Genomic DNA, 21,207 nt, shown 5'->3' with positions numbered 1-21,207 from the left:
TTTTTTCACACCAGTTAGCTTCATTCTGTCAGTTCCTTCATGTTGACGTTACATCCAACTGTGTTCTGAAAACCAGAGGTGCTAAAACTGTGTCTGGGCTGGTCTCTCTCGCTTTGGAGTACTTCTTGATGGAGTTAAGTCATGGTGGTTGGCCTTTCCCCCTTCCTGCCCTTCCTTTCAAGTGTACTTTAAAGGAAAAAATATTTCTAATCACGTCATTTTAAACCTTAATAGAGCATGGCTTCTCACACTCAATTAATCTGGGCTGGTTCTTGTGGGTACCCTACTCTAGTTTCCGTATATTTCACTAGAATACGGTGACACTGATGTCTGGGACATGTATCCTGTTCATGGGAAGTCCTTTTTATTTTTTAATTAGAGTTGATTTCCAGTGTTGTGTCACTTTCTTCTGTATAGCATAGTGACCCAGGCATACAATACATATACATTCTTTTTCTCATACTGTCTTGCATCATGTTCTGCCCCAAGAGACTGGATATAGTTCTCTGTGCTGTAGAGTAGGACCTCACTGCTTAACCATTCTAATGGTAATGGTTTGCACCTACCAACTCCAAACCCCGAGTCCATTCCACTTCCTCCCCCCACTCCCTTGGCAACCACAAGTGTGTTATCTATGAGTCTGTTCCTGTTTTATAGACAGGTTCATTTGTGCCATAATTTAGATTCCACATATAAGTGATATATGATATTTGTCTTTCTCTTACTTCACTTAGTTTGAGAATCTCTAGTTGCATACATGTTGCTGCAAATGGCATTATTTTGTTCTTTTTATGGCTAAGTAATATTCCATTGTATATATGTACCACATCTTCTTAATCCATTCATCTGTCAATAAACATTTAGACTGCTTCCATATCTTGGCTATTATAAATTGTGCTGCAAGGAAGAGAGGAGTGCATATATCTTTTTGAATTATAGTTTTGTCCAGATATATACCCAGAAGTGAGATTGCTGGGTCATATGGTAGTTCTATATTTAGTTTTTGAAGGAATCTTCATACTATTCTACACAGTGGCTGCACCAATTTACATTCCCACCAACAGTGAAGGAGGGTTTCCTTTACTCCACACCCTCTCCAAGATTTGTTATTTGTACACTCGTTAATGATAGCCATTCTGACTGTACACAACTATTTTTAGATCCCTTACAGTCACAAAAGAAGCAATACCTCTTCTAAACCCTTGGATGTGAATACATTTCCATGATCAGGGCTACTGCAAAAATCAATGTAGTGGTTTGTCCGTAACCAGTTTGTCCCTTGCCAAAAAGCAACGCCAAAAGTAATGAAGGTGCTCTCAGATCCTGTAAGGCATCATGATGTAAAGAAAAGCCAGGAAAATATAAACAAAATATTATCTTTTTAATACTGGACTATGGAATATACCAACGTGGCAATTTCTTTCCAAAATAATGACTTCTCAAGATTTCCTATTTAAAGCTCACTTATCACTGATATTGACCAAAATAGACAGGTATCCAGATGAAACTGAGAGAGCTGGTATCAGAGTCCCATTTTTAATGGGGAAGTTGTAGAGAAGGAAGCTTCAGGATTTTTTTCTAGAGCCCTACATATGGATACGCTTCAGATCTTCCTTGACATAGGATGAGTTTACATCCTGATGAACCCATTGTAAGTTGAAAATACTCCAAGTCAAAAATGCAGGTAAGATGCCTAATTTATTGAACATCGTTGTTAAACCCAGCCCACCTTACAGTTGGGCAAAATTATCTAAAAGAGCAATTTTATAACAAAGTGTTGACCATCACATGTAATTTATGAAATACCATCCCGAAAGTGAAAAACAGAATGGCTGTCAGTGTGTGGGTTGTTTACCCCCATGACTGTAAGGCTGACTGGGAACTGTGGCTGTCACAGCCCCGCATCATGAGAGAGCATCCTACCATGTATCTCTAGCCTGAGAAAAGATCACAATTCAAAATTTGTAGTACAGATTCCACTAAATACGTATTGCTTTCACACTATCACAAAGCTGAAAAATCATTAAATCAAACCATCTAAGTTGGGGATCACCCATACGCATAAAATAACACACATATACATACATATATCTGCACAGAGGTAATAAGAACATAGAATTCAAACTGCACGTTAAAAATCATCGCCAAACGCTTTGCTATGCTGTCTTTTTCCTTGTAAGAAATGAAACACAGTCGTCAGAATAACATCCACCCAAAGGTATCCATGCCTATCCCCAGAACCTGTGAATGTGTTATGTTACAAGGGGAAATTAAAGTTGCAGATGGGACTAAGGTGGCTATAAGGCTGGAGAGTTTATCTGGATTATCTAGGTGGGCCAGCGTCATCACTAGGATGCACAAAAGGGGAACAGGGAGGCAGAGGAATCCAAACTGTAGTTTGGTGTTAGGGGAAAAACTCAACCAGGCCTTGCTGGCTTCAAAGATGGAGTGAGGCCACTAGCAAAGGAATTCAAGCAGTCTCTAGAAGCTGGAAAAAGCAAGAAAACGAATTCTTCCTTAGAATTCTGCAGGTTCCTCCCTTTTAGCCCTATGATATAATTTCAAACGTCTTATCTTCAGAACCATAGGACAATAAACTTGTGTTTTTATAAAGCCACTAAATTCGTGGTAATTTGTTACAACAGCAAAAGGAAGGTAATACAAAGCAGTTTCTAGGAAAAGCATAAAAATGATAAATATTGAACTAAACAAGGTTAAGGTAAACAACGTCAATCAAAATGACCACCTAAAATATGACCCCCCCACCTATCTCTCTCTCTCTCTCTTTTTTTTTTTTTTGATTTTTTTAGGGCTGCACCCACGGTAAATGGAGGTTCTGAGGCTAGGAGTGGAACCAGAGCTATAGCTGCGGGCCTACACCACAGCCACTGTAACATAGGATCCGAGCCACGTCTACGACCTACACCACAGCTCACGGCAATGCTGGATCTTTTAATCCACTGAGCCAGGCCATGTATTGAACCTGGGTCACATGAATCCTAGTCACATTCATTCCCACTGATCCATGATGGGAACTCCTGAGCACTCTTTTCCACCACTGACATCGTAGCATTTCTTGAGAACAATTTAGCACTATTTACCGAAAACATTAAAATATTTACTATATTTTTCGATGAAGAAATTATGCTTCTTAGGATTTTTTTAATATTGAAATAGGTGCGATTTCATACAGACATGCAAGCACATGCATTTTATGAAGCATGATTTGACAAAGTAAACAATTAGAAACAAGCAAAATATGTTAACAGCATTGGTTAAAATAAATTATGGGAACAACATCCAGTCTTTTGGGATAGACCATGATGGAAGATAATATAAGACAAGGGAGGAATATATGTGTATGACTGGATCCCTTTGCTGTACAGTAGAAATTGGTGCAATATTTTATATCCACTATACTCTAATGAAAAATAAATAAATCAATAAACCATAGTATCTGTGTACATTATGTAGCCAATGAAAAGAATGCTCTAGGAGAAGATCCAATGAAACAGAAAAATCTCATAATGTGTTATATAAAGAAAGGCTTACAAATAGGATGATTTCTTTTATGTAGACTATATACACATTTAAATGGAAAAGATTAACAATGATCATTTCTGGGTATGATGATTACTTTTTCTTTTTAAAAATTCTCTAAAATGAAAATGTATCTTTTCTCATTCAGAAAAAAAAAAAAAAACCACCATACAAAAAAACTCTATTTTTTAAATTGCCTTAGAGAAGGGCCTTTCCCTAGGGTGGGGGCGATTGGGACCACCTCCCACCATAGCACTCACATCCTATACTCAAAAAGAAACAGCTTAGAAGTCATCCGAAGTGATAAGAATCCTGAGCTGAAAATATTGTATATGTCCAGAGAAGTGAATTTTGATAGGTCACATGCCATCATCAACTGACAACCTGAATTTAACCCCAAATAGGAAGAATGCCTGAGGGTTGTTTGTTCATGCAAAGCAGGATATTTGGAAGCCAATGAATAGGTTGGAGAAAAATTGCTCCTTTGGCACTGCCTGATGTTCTTCTCAGGTTTTGTGGACTATAAACGTGAACCAGCCACAGAAGACACATCAGACAGAGGAAAGAGCTTTGGGGGCTTAATTGATTGCTTTCCTCGCTTTAAAAACCTCTGATGCCTTTGTTAATTGATTTGTGATTTTCTAGAAACCAATATATTTCTGGCTTAGAGATGGGCAAGGGAATAAGGCTTTGTTTATTTTAAACCATCTACTATATTAAAATCTCATGCTTTGGAAGGATATTAGAATCTTCAAAAGTTTTTCAAAAGTTTTAGTTGATCCATAGCAAAATGTTTGGAATTTAAACTTCTAAATGCATTGAAAAAAAATTTATATTTGAGCCCAACAACTCCTTTAAAAGTTGTATTTCAGTGTTGCCTTGTGGAATTGACTAGTAAATTAGGTTTGCTTCTTACAGTTTTAGACAATTTTTTTTTTTTTAAGAGAGAAAGAAGGAGTTTCCTTGTGGCTCAGTGAGTTAAGAATCCAGAGTTGTCATGAGTCACAGATGCAGCTTGGATCTGGCATGGCTGTGGCTGTGGTGTAGGCTGGCAGCTGCAGCTTTGATTCAGCCCCTAACCTCGGAACTTCCATGTGCCGTGGCTAAGGTCCTTAAAAAAAAAATTATTAAGTGTCTATTTTGTGCCTAAAATATCAAAGTCATTTACTCATTGGGAATTTTTTCAATCTCACGGGAAGTAATAAAGCATGCACACAAGAAGTTATGAACAAACCAAAACTCATCATGTGTGTACATGCACACATTGGAATTTTTTTTTAAGCTAATATAGTGAAGTCAGAAATTGTGCTGCGCAGTAAAAATGGGCAAGCAAAGAAATTGACAATAAAAACTATAGTAAACTCCATCCCATTGACACTGCTGATTATCTGTCATTAACTACAGTGAAAACCTTGCTCCCTGTCTCCAGTGCTCTTATCACCCAAATTTTCTTCAGTTTGCTATTAATTATAATGAGGCAGAGTTCTGTCTGGCACAGGATTGGGTCTCAGGAAATACTTAGTAAATGAACACATCAATCAGTGATGGTTTTCCATCCCACACGAAAATGTCGGAATCTCATTATTTCCTATTTATCTATCTCAAGATGTCTCATTATTGCTTATTATATTTCTATGTTCCACCTTCATTCTTATACTTTTGTTTTGTTTTGTTTTGTTTTTGTCTTTTTAGGGCCACACCCATGGCATATGGAGGTTCCCAGGCTAAGGGTCTAATTGGAGCTGTAGCCGCTGGCCTACGCCAGGGCCACAGCAATGCCAAATCTGAGCCTCATCTGTGACCTACACCACAGCTCACAGCAACGCCAGATCCTTAACCCACTGAGTGAGGCCAGGGATCAAACCCGCAACCTCATGGTTCCTAGTCAGATTTGTTTCTGCTGTACCATGATGGGAACATCCTATACATTTTTAAAAATAAATTTTATTGGATTATAGTTGTCTTAGAAGGTTGTGTAAGTTTCAGGTGTACAGCAAAGTCAGTCAGTTATACACATACATAGAACTGTTCTTTTCAGATTCTTTTCCCATGTAGGTTAGTACACAGTATTGAGTAGATTATCCTGTGCAATAAAGTAGGTCCTTATTACTATTCTCACATCTTATTCTATGACTTTCCCTCACTTGGTGTGCCATTTTTTTTCTCATTCCAGAATTTTTCAAAGCCTTTCTCAAGCTCTTTCTCTCTGAAGACCCAAGCAAGAGATAATAACTCTTCTCATCTTTCGTACAAATGTACCTCCATGTTTCTCTAGCACTAGTTATTGTTAACTTGATATTAAAATAATCTGCCCACAATATCTGCCAACTGCATAGTGTAAAGGTCAGAGTACTTTGATGCAGACAACAGAATACACTCTGGCTAGCTTACACTGGATGGATTTATAACAGATTATTACCTAATTTATAGACATAATGGGAGAGCCGGGGAATCAAGTTTAGATCATTTATGTCCAAGAGCAGTGCAGCCAAAAGAACGGTTTGGCTACACCAAAGGGATTGTTTGCATAGAAATTCCATTTCTACTGTTCATGTTACCTACCAGGAACAAAACAGAGTCTAAAATCTCAGATGCCTTGGAAAAACCAAATGCTTCCACCATAACATTTAATATCCCCACTCATGACCTTAAGCTCACATCGCTCACTTCCATTTTTAGTGTGTTAGGTGGCTGCATTTGTTCAGTGAAACCAAGTGCCCATGTGGAATTCTAGCTACAAAGGAATCAGTGAAATGTTATTTCTAAGTGTCCATCCTCTGGAACACAGAAAGGCATGACAGACCTGGGACAGAGAGCAATCCAATCTACAATTATCTACCACGTCTAGCAGGCACATTGAGAGCATAACTCATGTCTGTCCATCTTCGTGCTTCCCATTTGCCCACAGGCGGTATTCATTGTCTATGGATTGAATGAATGTTGTATGAGTGAAGGCATCCTTCAGGGATAATATGCAAAATAGGGGCAAAGGAGAGTTTGAAAAGGGACCTGGAGTCAGTAAAAATCTTGATGTTTCATTTTAATGAGCTTTATTTAAATCCTAAAACTACTACCTTTTAGCATAAGTTACTCCGCTTACCAAAAACCAAAAAGGAAGCAAGGGGCAGAGAAAGAGGGTTCTTCATCATCAATTGCCTCCTTTTTCTTTCACCTCTGATGAAAAATTGTTTGAATGTCCTGACGCTATCAGAGATAGATACAACAGATCTCTAAATCACAGAAGACTGAAATAATTTTTCTTATTTTGTCTATTCAAAATCTGCCAAAGAGAACCTATGAAGTGCCAATTTAACTTCATTCACAAGATAGGAACAGATTTTGATAACATTCTGGTTTTTTCCTTTTTTTTTTTTTTTTTTAACAGCCACATTACAGCTGAGGCCCATGCACAGCCACAGCAACACTGGATCTGAGCTGCATTGGAAACCTATGCCACAGCTTGTAGCAACACTAGATCCTTAATCCGCTGAGTAAGGCCAGGGATTGAACCTAAATTCTCAGGGAGACAGCAGATCCTTAACCTGCTGAGCCACAATGGGAACGCCCCAATAACATTCTTAACAGGTTACCTCCAATGAAAAAAATTTTTTTAAATCCAAGAAAGTTAAAAAATGGGTGTTTTGTAATGATAATTTAGACAAACTATGGACAATTAAAAAGTGACTTAAAAATCAACAGTATTAAACAAGATTTAAACAACTCACTTCACCAATCAAACCAAGAAGGCTATCATGGACCGAGGCACAGTATTTCATGTTGTAATCGTAATTCTGGTCATTGAATACTGCCATCCCCAACTTCACGACCACCAACAACCTTTTGTCCCTTCTGCCTTCCTTAATGAGTAGTGACTGCTCATCACTCAAATGCCAGGATTATTGAGACATTCAAAAGCAACTTCTAGGGTCACATCTATTGGCAATGATGGTAGATAAAAGTTCCCATTTTAATAAACACCAAGTATTTCAAGAAACTGTAAAATTATACTTTTTGGCTTAGTGAAGTAGTGCTTTGTTAGTAAGGGTAAAGGTGAGACAGCTTTTTTGTTTTAAGCTCCATAGTAATTCACTGTAGCAAAAAGATTCTGGAAGAAAGGAAGCTAGCTTTATATCTGCTTGCACAAACATGTCATTTTCCTAAACCACCTAAAACACAGTAATATATTATTTTCAAACTTTTCCCTTAACTCTGAACAGACTATCGGAAGAAACTTACATTCAGGGGAGTTATGAGATGCAGTTACGATTCTAAAGAGAAGAGTAGGAGTTTCTGTCATGGCGCAGTGAAAACTAATCTGACTAGGAACCATGAAGTCATGGGTTCGATCCCTGGCCTCGCTCAGTGGGTTAAGGATCCAGCGTTGCTGTGAGCTGTGGTGTAGGTGGCAGAGGCAGCTCGGATCTGAAGTTTTGGTGGCTGTGATGTAGGCCATCAGCTCAGCTCTGACTGGACCCCTAGACTGGGAACCTCCATATGCCGTGGGTGTGGCCCTAAAAAACAAAAAATAAAAAAAAAATAAAAAAATAAAGAGAAGAGCAGTAATATAGCATTGCATAACCCACTTCATCTGAGGAATGCTGTGTCCTCTGAAATTAAGGACAGACATCTATTAGAAAGGGCCAGCTTCCTCCTTACACACCACAGGTTTTTATGGTTGTATTGGTTGGTTTGAATTTTGTGAAAAAGCTGGTGTTTGGAATATAGTACATGGGTGTACACACACGCTGTGAACATTTAAGGTAGTTTTTTTTTTTTTGTCTTTTTGTCTTTTGTTGTTGTTGTTGTTGCTATTTCTTGGGCCGCTCAAGCGGCATATGGAGGTTCCCAGGCTAGGGGTCCAATCGGAGCTGTAGCCACCGGCCTACGCCAGAGCCACAGCAACTCGGGATCCGAGCCGCGTCTGCGACCTACACCACAGCTCACGGCAACGCCGGATCGTTAACCCACTGAGCAAGGGCAGGGACCGAACCCGCAACCTCATGGTTCCTAGTTGGATTCGTTAACCACTGCGCCACGACGGGAACTCCAAAGGTAGTTTTAAAATGTCCTTTTGGAGTTGGGAATTGGGAAACAATCAGCTTCTGTCAGCAGGCACGAGACCAGAGTCAATAGGACAGGTTGCTTCCTACTTGCCTAATGTGTAGAAAAGAGCCAATCGGAGGCTGCCTTGTGGAGGAAGGGCCTGAAGGTAGAAGATGAGAGTTTCTCTGGAGTGGACCAAAGTGGGGACTAGAAAAAGGCAGGCATTCAGAGCTTACCTGCATCCTTTGTGCCCCCACAACCCCTACACTCAATGAAATGCCTGCCCTTGGCAGTGCAAAACGTTATTCTCCACTCAACAGTACTGTTCAGAAAATGCACTCTTTCCCCTTCTGTGCATCCTTTTCAGTGGTGGTCGTGTATAGTGAAGGAAAAAAAAAAAAAAAAAGAATCCAATAACATAAAACTATTTTAATAATTTTTAAAGGAAGTTTAAATGATCCACACTCGATCAGGGTCGATGAAAATGGCCCTGGTGTCGAAGGGCAACAGGTTGCTAATAAATACAATAGTTTAGGAAAGTGCTGTTTCTGTCATGGAAAAACTATATTCTGGGGAAAATAATACCAGTGTAATTCATTTTTGAAAGCTATTGAGACTTCTTGGATGAAGAATGTAGTTATTAAAGGCAAAAATACACAATATGTTGTAATGAAATGTTTGTGCTTCGCACTTCATTAAATGTTTTGTGGGCCCCTGGGGAAATTCTCTCCCACACACAGAAATAATGTTTATACATGGTGGTATCACTAGAGGGAGTGCGGAGAGCAATGTTCAAAGGAGGAACTCGCCACAACTTTGGTAGGTTCAATTTGAAACACAAAACGAGTCGTTGAAAAAACGTCTAAGACTGACGAAAGGGCACACAAAGTTGTGTTATGACTTTCATTGTCTTTACATTAAATTCAAAAGCGATCTTTTTACTTCATTTTAAAATTAAAAAATTGAAGTTTTGCTTGACGTATGTGGTGACGGAGAAAACCGATGCTTTGCATTAGTGGGATTAACTGAAAAAAAACCATCTGATCACAAATTCCACTGCCAAAGGTAGCCTATAACACTTTGGGACGCTTGAGAATTCAGAAGGTTGGCAGTTTGGGGGCCTGCTGGCTGTGTTATCTTAAAGTATTTTGAAAGTGAAAATGTAAAATTGGGGTAACACTGCAAAGAATTTACAAAAAATAAAATTCTTTTGATGAGAAAATCCACTCAGAGGAAATAAACAAAAAATATGAGCAACTTAGTAAAGTCTCCTGAGCAAAGGATCTTTAAAGAAGAAAAGTAAATCATGTGAGGAAAAGAAAACCATGGAAGTTCTTGCCTGAAAAATACTTTTGTTCACTTCATCCTCTCAGCAGTGCTTTTTTAGGAGAGACTGTTTATCTGCTCTAAATGTACATACTTATGCAACATTTCTAAGGAAAACACAACAAGGAAATGTAAAAGAGAATCACACTCAAAAGAAAAAAATCAGGAGAGAAATATTAAAGACCACCGGGTAAAAAGTACTAACACCAAGATTGTTTTAAAATACTGCATGAGATTTTCAAGGAAGCATTTCTTTGTCTCAAAAACATTTTTTCCCCTCAAGAAGTATGTTCACCTCAATGGCTTTCCCTAGAGCTAGAATTTCAATTAGCTACTTTACCATCGTGACTCTAGTCACATAAAAAAGTGGTGGCTCCCCAAGATTCTCGTTTTAAGCCATATTCTTCATGTGCACACTTGAGTTGAACTTAATTTTTTATACTTAATTTTTTGTACTTACTGTACAATAGTAAGATGCAAATTACAGGAAATGTACAACTTGAACTTGGAAGAACATAGTGCTTGAGTTTCCTTCTTGTTAATAAAAATACATGCTATATAAATTGATTCATTTATTGAAGAGTCATAAATGCTATTAAAAATGAAAGGAATACAGAAGGACTGAGAATATGATGCCAACCTGTACCAAAACTCTCAGTCTCTATAATCACTTTTATCGGCTGAATTTTATAATTTAATGTATTATCCTATATTTGGGATTATGACAATACAATAACTATGTAATATAATATACTACATTATATATATTAGGTATTGTGATAATAAGTTTTGAAAAACTAAAAAAAAAAAACCCTTTGAAAAGTTCATGTACTGAAGATTACCAACTGTACAATATTAAATTGTGTTCCTAAAAGAGATTTTTAAAATAAATGACCATTATGACAATAATATTGTCACTATTTAATGACAATAATATTTAAATGGACCTTTTCACAGTTCTCTTGAAATACACATATGCATTACCCCTGAGGGCATTCAGAATAAAACACAAGTGACAGATAAGTAATTAAAACTTCAAGCTCTGTGAAAGAGCTAAGAAAATGACAAGAGTTTTAATAGAGTTTATTCTCTTGGCTGCAACTTGTACTTTAGTCCTTTAGGTAATTTTAGCACCTTTATGTTTCTTTAAAAGGCATATAAAGTCTGATTTCAGATTACTTAAATTACCTAAACAAAAGTTAAAACTTTTCTAAGATATTTCTTTAAAAAATAATTCTTTTCATTACAAGAAAAAGTATGTGAGTTGATAGATAAACTTATGGTGATTATTTTGCATCTATCAAAGCCTTAGGTCATATCCCTAAAATGAATACAATGTTAATTTAACATAAATATTGGTTACAAATGTCAAAAAAAAAAAAAGAAGAAGAAGAAGAAGCCAGTCAGGGGGTAGTGAGACAACTCAGAAATTAGCAACAGCAGCAAGCTGTTATTAGCTGTAAAGATGAAGGGACAGGAGTTCCCACCGGGGTGCAGTGGAAACGAATCCAACTAGGAACCATGAGGTTGCTGGTTCGATCCCTGGCCTCGCTCATTGGGTTAAGAATCTGGTATTGCCATGAGCTGTGGTGTAGGTCACAGATGAAGCTTGGATCTGGTGTTGCTGTGGCTCTTGCATAGGCTATTAGACCCCTAGCCTGGGAACCTCCATATGCTGTGGGTGCAGCCCTAAAAAGACAAAAAAAAAAAAAAAAGATGAAGGCACAAAGGGAAGAGATAGTGCTGTCAGAAGCCAGAAGCTTGGAACTTTGAGCAAGAACTATAACATGGCAGATGGCATACAACAGGGGCTGGTGTCATGGAGGGAGAGGTTGCCCAGCTGATTTGGAGCCATGGAGGAGCTGAAGCTATTGCTGAAGATGCAACAGTGTTAAGAAAGAAGAAATAGCTTGGGTTTTCCCTTTCTCTCAGTTTCATTAATTGTTTCCCATTGCCCATAGCTACATGGAAGCTAGAAGGAAGGAAGGAAATCTGAGAAACACAATTCTCAGTCTTAAGAAGAGAGAATAAAAATAATCAGGCAGGGAATAGATCTGAAAGCACACATGTTTTCAAACCAGCCTGGTAACTAATTGCCTGCTACAAATGCCCTCGTTCACTTTATCATCTTTACCTAATATCTGTCAAAAGTATTTTTTTGTTTGTTTTTACTTTCTCTTTACTTTATCCAGAATAGTTTTTTTAAGAGGGAAACCTGATACAGGAAACACTCTGGCTCTACCTTGTTCAGTGGTCTCCATGGTCAACAGACTAATTCATAAATTCCTTAGATTATATCCTTCTCCCTAATCACCTCTTCACTTTCAATCATGTACATTTACATCTAGCAATACTGACCTGCTTGTGATTTCCAAAACATTCCTTACTCTCATGCCTTCCCATATTTGTCTCTTAAGGAAACAACTATTTACCCTATGTGAGATAGTGATTATGAGAACACTGCCTTGGTTTGACCCTGACAGACATAAAAGGAGAAATTAACAATATTACAATAATAGTAGGGGACTTTTAACACCTCACTTACACCAAGGGACAGATCATCCAGACAGAAAATCAATAAAGCAACAGTGATCTTAAATGACACAACAGAGCAGTTGGACCTAATAGGTATCCACAGGATATTACATCCAAAAGTAGCAGAACCAGTCAATCTTTTCAGGTGCACATGGAACAATCTCCAGGATAGATCACATATTAGGTCACAAAACAAGTCTCAACAAATTTAAGAGGACAGAGGTTATATCAGATATTTTTTTCCAACCACAGTGAAGTAAAGCTAGAAATCATTTATGAAAAGAAAAATGGAAAAAGAACAAACACACAGAGACTAAACAACATAATTCTAAAAAAACAATAGGTCTATGGGCAAATTAAAGAGGAAATCAAAAAATGCCTTTAGACAAATGTAAATGGAAACACAACACTTCAAAACCTATGAAATGCAGCAAAAGCAATTCTAAGAGGGAAGTTTATAGTAATATAGGCCTTCCTCAAGAAATAAGAAAAATCTCAAATAAACATTAACTTACAACCTAAACAGATGAGAAAAAGAAGAACAAACAGAACCAAAGTCAATGGAAGAAAGGAAATAATAGGGATCAGAGAAGAAATAAATAAAACAGAGATGAAAAAATAAGAACAATCAATGAAACAAAGAGCTGTATTTTGAAAAGATAAATAAAATTGATTAACCTCTAACTAAGCTCAACAAGAAGAGCTAGGATCCAAATAAACAAAATAAGAAAAGAAAGAGGAGAAATGACAAATGAGGAGTTCCTGTCGTGGCACAGTGGTTAACGAATCCAACTAGGAACCATGAGGTTGCGGGTTCAGTCCCTGCCCTTGCTCAGTGGGTTAATGATCCGGCGTTGCCTTGAGCTGTGGTGTAGGTTGCAGACACGGCTCAGATCCCGTGTTGCTGTGGCTCTGGCATAGGCCAGCAGCTACAGCTCTGATTAGACCTCTAGCCTGGGAACCTCCATATGCCGCGGGAGCAGCCCAAAGAAATAGCAAAAAGACACACACACACACACACACACACACACACAAAGAAATGACAAATGATACCACAAAAGCCATTAGAGAATACTATGAAAAGTTATATGACAACAAATTGGACAACCTATAAGAAATGGACAAATTTCTAGAAATATAAAAACTCCCAAGACCGAATCAAGAAGAAACAGACAATTTGAGCAGATGATCACTAGTAGTAAAATTGAATTTGTAATAAAAGTACTAAAAAATACTTGCAGCAAACAAAAGTTCAGGACTGGATGGCTTCAGAGGGGAATTCCACCAAACTTATAAAGAAGGAAGAGCTACTAACTATATTTCTCAAACTATTCCAAAATATTGAAGAGGACATATCACTCCCAAATTCATTCTATGGGGCCACAATTACCCTGGTACCAAAATCACATAAAGTCATTACAAAAAAAAAAAAAAAAAAAAGAAAGAAAGAAAGAAAGAAAGAAAATTACAGGCCAATATTTTTGATGAATATTGATGCAAAAATCCTCAACAAAGTACTATTAAACCAAATCTAACAATACATAAAAAGGGTCATAATACCATGATCAAGTTGGATTTATTCTTGAGTTGCCAAGATGGTTCAGTATTTGCAAATCAAACAACATGATGCATCTCATTAATAAAAGGAAAGATAAAAATCACATAATCATCTCAATAAAGGTAGGAAAAGCATTAGACAAAATTCAATATCTATTAATAATAAAAACACTCATTGAGGTAGGTATAGAGGGAATATACCTCAGCATAATAAAAAAAAAAAACATTTATTATAAACCCACAGCTAACATCATACTCAAAGGAGAAAAGCTGAAAGCCTTTCCTTTAAATTTAGGAACAAGACAAGGATCCCCACTCGCACCACTTCTATTTAACACAGGGAAGTCCTAGCAACAGGAATCAGACAAGAAAAGAAAAAAAAAGGCATCCAAATTGGAATGGAAGAACTAAAATTGTCACTATTTGCAGATGACATGATACTTTATATAGAAAACCCTAAAGTCTCGACCAAAAAACTATTAGAACTAATACATGATTTTTAGCAAAGTTTCAGATTCAAGATTAATACACAGAAATCTGCTACATTTCTATACACTAATAATGAACTATCAGAAATAGAGAGTAAAAAAAAAAAAACAACCCTGTTTAAAATCACATCAAAAAGAACAAAATACCTAGGAATAAACTCAACTAAGGAGGAGAAAGACCTATATTCTGAAAACTTTAAAACACTGACTAAGGAAATTGAAGATGATTCAAAGAAATGGAAAAATATCCCATGCTTTTGGATTGGAAGAATTGATGTTGTTAAAATGGCCATACTACCCAAGGCAATCTACAGGTTTAATTCAATCCCTTTCAAAATACCCATGGCAGTTTTCACGGAACTGGAACAAATAACACTGAATTTATATGGAATCACAAAAGACACCAAACTGCCAAAGCAATCTTGAGAAAAAACAAAACTGGAAGCATCACCCTCCCTGACTTCAGACTATACTACTAAGCTATAGTAATCAAAACAGTATTGCACAAAAAACAGATACATAGATCAAGGGAATAGGTAGAAAGCCCAGAAATAAACCCACACCCAGCTATGGTCAATTAATATACACCAAAGGAGGCAAGAATATAAAATGGGGAAAAGAAACCCGACAGCTATATGTAGAACAATGAAATTAGAACATTTCCTTACATCACATACAAAAATAAACTCAAAATGGGGTAAAGACTTAACTGTAAGATTTGAAACCATAAAACTCCTAGAAGAGAACATAGGCAGAACTCTCTGACATAAATCATAGCAATATTTTCTTAGGTAAGTTAGTCTCCCAAGGCAAAAGAAATAAAAGCAAAAATAAGCAAATGGAACCTAATTAAACTCATAAACTTTTGCACAACAAATAAAACCATCTATAAAACAAAAAGATAATCTACTGGATGGGAAAAAATAGTTGGAAATGATATGACCAACAAGACGTTAATATCCAAAATATAGGAAAAGTTCATCATACAACTCAATATCAAAGAAACAAATAACCCAATCAAAAAATGGGAAGAAGACCTAAATAGACATTGTTTAAGAGAAGACACAGAGATGTCTAACAAGCATATGAAAGAAGCGCAACATCACTGATTATTAGAGAATCACAAATCTAATCAAAAATGTATCACTTCAACCCTGTCAAAATGGCTATCATCAAAATTTCTACAAATAAATGTTGGCGAGGAAGTAGAGAAAAGGAAACAATTATACACTGTTTGTGGGAATATAAATTGATGCAGCTACAGTATGGAGGTTCCTAAAAAAATACCTTTATCTTCCATTCCTGGCTCTACATCTGGAAAAAAATGAAAACACTAACTTGAAAAGATAAATGCATAGCAATGTTCATAGCAGCACTATTTACAATAGCCAAGATATGGATGCAATACAAGTGTCTATCAACAGAGGAATGGATAAAAATGTGAGAGATATGTATATATTATACTATAATATGAATTACAGTATATATTATATATATAATGGAATATTCTTCAGCCATTAAAAAAAAGAATGAAATTCTGCCATTTGCAGCAAAATGGAAGGAGCCAGAGAATATTTTACTTAGTGAAATAAGTCAGACAGAGAAAAACAAATATTTATGCTATCACTTATACGTGAAATCTAAAGAACAAAATGAATGTATATAGCAACACAGAAACAGATTCTCTGATATAGAAAAGAAACTAGTGGTTACCAATGAGGAGGGGATAAAGAGTGGGATTAAGAGATACAAACTACTGCATATAAAATAGGTACGCAACAAGGATATATTGTACATCCCAGAGAATTATAGTAACTTTGCAGTAACTTTTAATGGAGTATAATCTGTCAAAATCCTAAATCACTATGCTGTATACTTCAAACTAATATAATATGGTAAGTCAACTATACTTCAATAAAATAATGATAATCATCCTGTTTTCTTTATGATCTTTCAAATGCCACCTTCTTCATGAAGTTCTCCTTGATGCATGCAGCCAGATGACCATTCCTTCCCTAGTTCTTTGTCAGCACCTCTTGTAACACATAACTTCACAACCTAGCACCGAGCCAATATTAAATATTATTTAATATTAAATATTAAATAATTCAATATTAAATCTGAATTCCTTACACTGGCCACAGATTCCTAATGTTCTAGACTATCAATGCTGTCCTCCTGTGAGGCCCTGATATTACTGAAATTCTAGCCTTGACGCCTTCCCTTTTCTCTCCATTGATCACTGCCCCTCAAGCCCTGGGCACATTTCCTTCCCACCACTTGTTTCTCTCTGCAGAGCCCCAACACAGATCCCAGGAAAAACTGCAAGCTACCTTCCACCCTTTCAACAGCTTGTAGGGGTCATTAAAATGATGTATTGTGTTAGGTAAATTAGGACTTTTTTATCCAACATTGTACATTACGCCTCATCTAAAAAGATGCTTTTGTGTCCCTTAAAAATCCTAGTATTGAGTGAAAATGTCGCTAATGGAGTGAAGGCAGATGATGTGAATGGCGCGTCACACCCTCTTGGATGTATCTGGGGTGTGTTGGGGTTGGTAGGGATCAATGGCCGTGTAATGTGGAAGAGAGACTACTCTGGCTTCAGCGAGTATCTTCCTTCTCTCTTCACTTTCCAGCTTTCTCCCTCAGTTCTCCTGCCCCTTCCCCATTCCATAGTAGCCATGATAAGAATTGCAACATGACCCAATTCTAACATTGTTTTTCTTCACTCAGAACTAGAGAAAAGTCACAAACCACATTAGGTTGAAACAACTCTAAATGAATGGTTTCCAATCTTATCTCGACCCTTAATGCTGCTTGTAAATTGTTCATGTGCCTTCTGTCAACTTCTCCCACTTCCCAAAGCAGCAATTCCAACTTCCACTGCACTGCACGCAATCTTCACTGTACAAACTCAACGTTAACCTCTTCAAGAAAGGAGTTAATCCGACAGAGTAAAGACTAGCATTGGTTTACAATATGCTCTCCTACAGCAACCAAATGTTTCCAAGGAAGCCCTTCATTTTCCTAAGCATCACTTTAGTCAAGCACTAATTTGATGAAGGCCAATGACGGAGCAAGGTGCTGGCTGCAGTGTAAGTGAAGTGGACATCCATTACTTTAGTCTGATCAGCATCCATCCTTCCTCCCTCTGAGAGCAGCACACCACACTTTCCTTGGACTCACCAATCAAAGGCGGCATGTCTTTACCTACACCACAGGCTGGTCATAGTACTTCAGAGAGAAATAGGTGACTTTTTCAGTAATAAAGTGATTCATACGGGAGGGACTTCACTGAAAAGGTTGGGAAAAGGAGTTTCTCTATCTTTTTTTCCTGGAGTCACTCAATGTATAGAATGTAAGCCTGGAGCTAGAGGTGGGCCTTTCTTTCCCATTAAGGGAAAGTCAGTAAAATGGAGCCTATGTAGAAAAGCAGAATCAAGACATTTTTTTTTAAAAAATTAAGTCTGACACCTGATGACATTTTTTGAGCACCTGGGTTCAGTCATATCTGAACATCAGGCTTGAGAGCTAATACATTTCCATCTTCCATAAAACAGTTGGAGCCAGATTTTTATTGCTTATAAACAAAAGAATTCCAACTAATACATCTTTTGCCATTCAAGAAGGGAGAAAGAAGAAATAGTCTGTTAATAAATTTGAGCTAAAAAAACCCTGAAAACTTAGACAAAGAAATTATCTTCTAGGAAGATATAACTTTTCTAAACTAACTTAAGAAGAAAGAAACATCCTAGAAATACCAATGATCATTAAAGAAACTGAATCAGTAAATAAAAACATGTCTTCCAACCCACACAGGAATAACATCAAAAGATCAAGGCAAAATAATTCTATTAGAAATTTATACCAAACTTTTAAAAAAGGAAAATTAAGAAAAACACCTCAATTTAATAAGATTAATATGTTTAAGTCAAAATCAGAAGAGTACAACAAACAATTTTAAGCTAATTTCCCTTTTAATATAGAAAGAGGCTAGACCAGAAAGGTTTAAGTTCAAAGACTACCAGGAATGATGACAAATCTAATTCATGGTGGCCTTCATTTCAGTTTCCTGTTGAACCAGTAAGCAGATAAAACCAAAAATATATGAGATTAAAGACAGAAGTGAGAGTAGACACAGATTCCTAGTTCTTGCCTAGTTTCTCAGAGAGGTGCTTCCTAACTTTTGTTTTGAAAGAAAAGAGGTTAGGAAGAGAAACCCATCACCTCAAAAAAGCCCAAGTCACTAGCTTGCTTCCATTTGTGCATTAGGAAAAGAGAGATGGCATATGATCATTCAAGGGTTTATCTACGACTATATAAAGCAATTCGTTTCCATACTTCAATCACAATTTTGTATCAATGTATTATATATTCACTGCATCACTAGGACCACACCAGGCTTAACCATAGCCTATTACAATTATATACAAAACTCTCCAAAATACATGTCTGCAAATTGAAAGCTGTAGTGTATTTTTAAAAGTTCAAAAGAGAAGAAATCCATAGTCCATGTTCATATGGGGCATGAAGAGCAACAAAGATCTCAGGGCATGTGATGGGAAATGAGTCAGAAATGAGCTGTTTCATTTGGAAGTTTTAAATTTTTGTCATTATTTTTACAAAACTGAATAATGTCAAGCTCTTGTTAATCTATTTACCCAATTTCATGCCTCATTATCTTCGAATGCTGTATGTTCTCCTGACTGCCTGCAAAAATGTGTTGCTTCCCAAACATCCGCAGCCAGCTTGAATCTCCTCTTCCTCTGGAAGTAGTTCATACTTTCTGCTGCTGTTGCTATGATTCTTGCGCCTGCTTTTAGGCCTGTGTGTGTCCTGGTGAATTTCTCATTCTTTTCATCTGTTTCCTTTTAAAGCTGTTTTAAGGTTCATTGCTCCTTGACCTATTTGGCCTTACTGTTCTTCCAGCCCAGTCTAATTCCCCAACTGGGACTTCAAGACTCTATTACTGCTGTGCTGTCAACAACCTTTTATTTTTTTCTTCCTTTCACCAACTTTTGGCTACTCCCTGATCACAGTCAGGGTGCAAAAATGCTAGGACTGAACAGTCAACCCATCCATGGCCCCCGCCAGCAGCACACATGCCACGATCTATTTAGAATCCTTTTCCAAGATGTATTAGCTAATGCAGCTAAACTCTGTAGCATCAATTCACCCTCCAGGAAAAACCCAAATAGCCACATAAGAAGAGGGTCAAGGATTAACTGATGCTAATAGAACTGTTCACAATGATAGTCCAGACAAAACTAGGGATCCCAGTTGGTGAAGGTCTGCACAGAATGACAATAGTATCAGAAGGTGTGCTTTCCTGGGGAGGGAAAAAACCTTTTGTTTATAATGTAGCTTAATAGTCCTTGTCTTGTCTGCTAGCTACGTTGACTGTGGTTAAGAACTACATACCACAGGAAGAGATTATAATGGCAGCATGAACCACAAGGATGATTTTTATTCCATACCTAAGCCAGTAAGGCCCCTGCAATATATTTCATGGCCCTTCATCTTTTTCCATATCCTCTTAGGCTGATCCTTTCAGCAGGAGTTTTAATGCATTGTAAACCTATTTGGTGGCCAGCTTTAAAAGCATTTAATAAAAGGAACATCAAGGAAACATCAGCATTGAGGAAGGTTTGCCTTAATGATCCCTTTACTTGTTTATTATTATCTCCTGCTTCCCAGAGATGATGGGTCCATAGTTCTACAAATCAAGCTGGGAAAGAAAAAAAAAAAAAAAAAACTGAGACTCTTTGGAGCCAAGGCCCTTCCTCCCCTCAGGATAATGCAGCCTACTAGTTTCCATCATGGGCAGGTTGTGGTTTATTCTCTTTCCTTGAAGGGACTTTCTGGAAGGAATTTTACAGCACAGGCTTTGTGTGAGCATCGAGCAAGCCAGAGCGTAAGTGGGAGGAGAAAGCATATGTCCTGAAAGCTATGACTTCAATTTTCCTTCCTATTTGCTGCCCAGGAGTCTCCATGAGACCCCAGTGCCTCTTTGGAGAAAGTACTGGAAAAGCAATGACCACATCCCTTCATAGAACATGCAACTCAGGCATCCTTGGGGGAAAGCCTGATCCTCCCCAATCGCTAAATCGCTGAGGTAGAGAGATTTCACCTGAATGAAAGTGTTTAGGAAAAAATGCTTCTGCTTCCACAGCTGGGGATGGCCTAGGGTATCTGGGGAGCTGATGCTGGTAAGCACCCCTACTCTCACTGGGCCCCATCTTTCCCTTTGGTAAACATACATTTCTGCAGACAGAGGCATTCTGTTGACTTCTGCTGGGAAGATCTACAAGCAAAGGTGAAGCAGAACTATAGGAAGCAAATGAAAATAGAACCCGTGGGATAACCTGCCACTTTACAGAAGTAAATATGACAAACTTAGACCCACGAGAAACTGTTTTATGGCAAAGAGTTTGTCCTTTCAAAGAAAGGACTAGGCATTTTATTTCTCAAAATGAAACCTTAGATTAGTGAAACCGTTGCCAGATGCCTGGTGGAAATGATTTTATCCATAGGGACTTCATGGTGCTCTCTCATGAAAAGAAAAATTAAACTTCAATAAATTAAAAAAAACCCTTTAAATTCCATGTTGGTAAAATTATTCTTACATTCGAGTTCTCATCAAGGACTAATATATATATAACTCTTGAAGTTTTTCCATTAAACTGTTTTTGAGTTATGAGTGACAAAAAAAAAA

The sequence above is a fragment of the Sus scrofa genome, chromosome 8 (assembly GCF_000003025.6).
Source record: "Sus scrofa isolate TJ Tabasco breed Duroc chromosome 8, Sscrofa11.1, whole genome shotgun sequence".
Lineage (NCBI taxonomy): Eukaryota > Metazoa > Chordata > Mammalia > Artiodactyla > Suidae > Sus > Sus scrofa.
The sequence above is the reverse complement of the archived record's forward strand: the minus strand, read 5'-3'. Positions refer to the sequence as shown.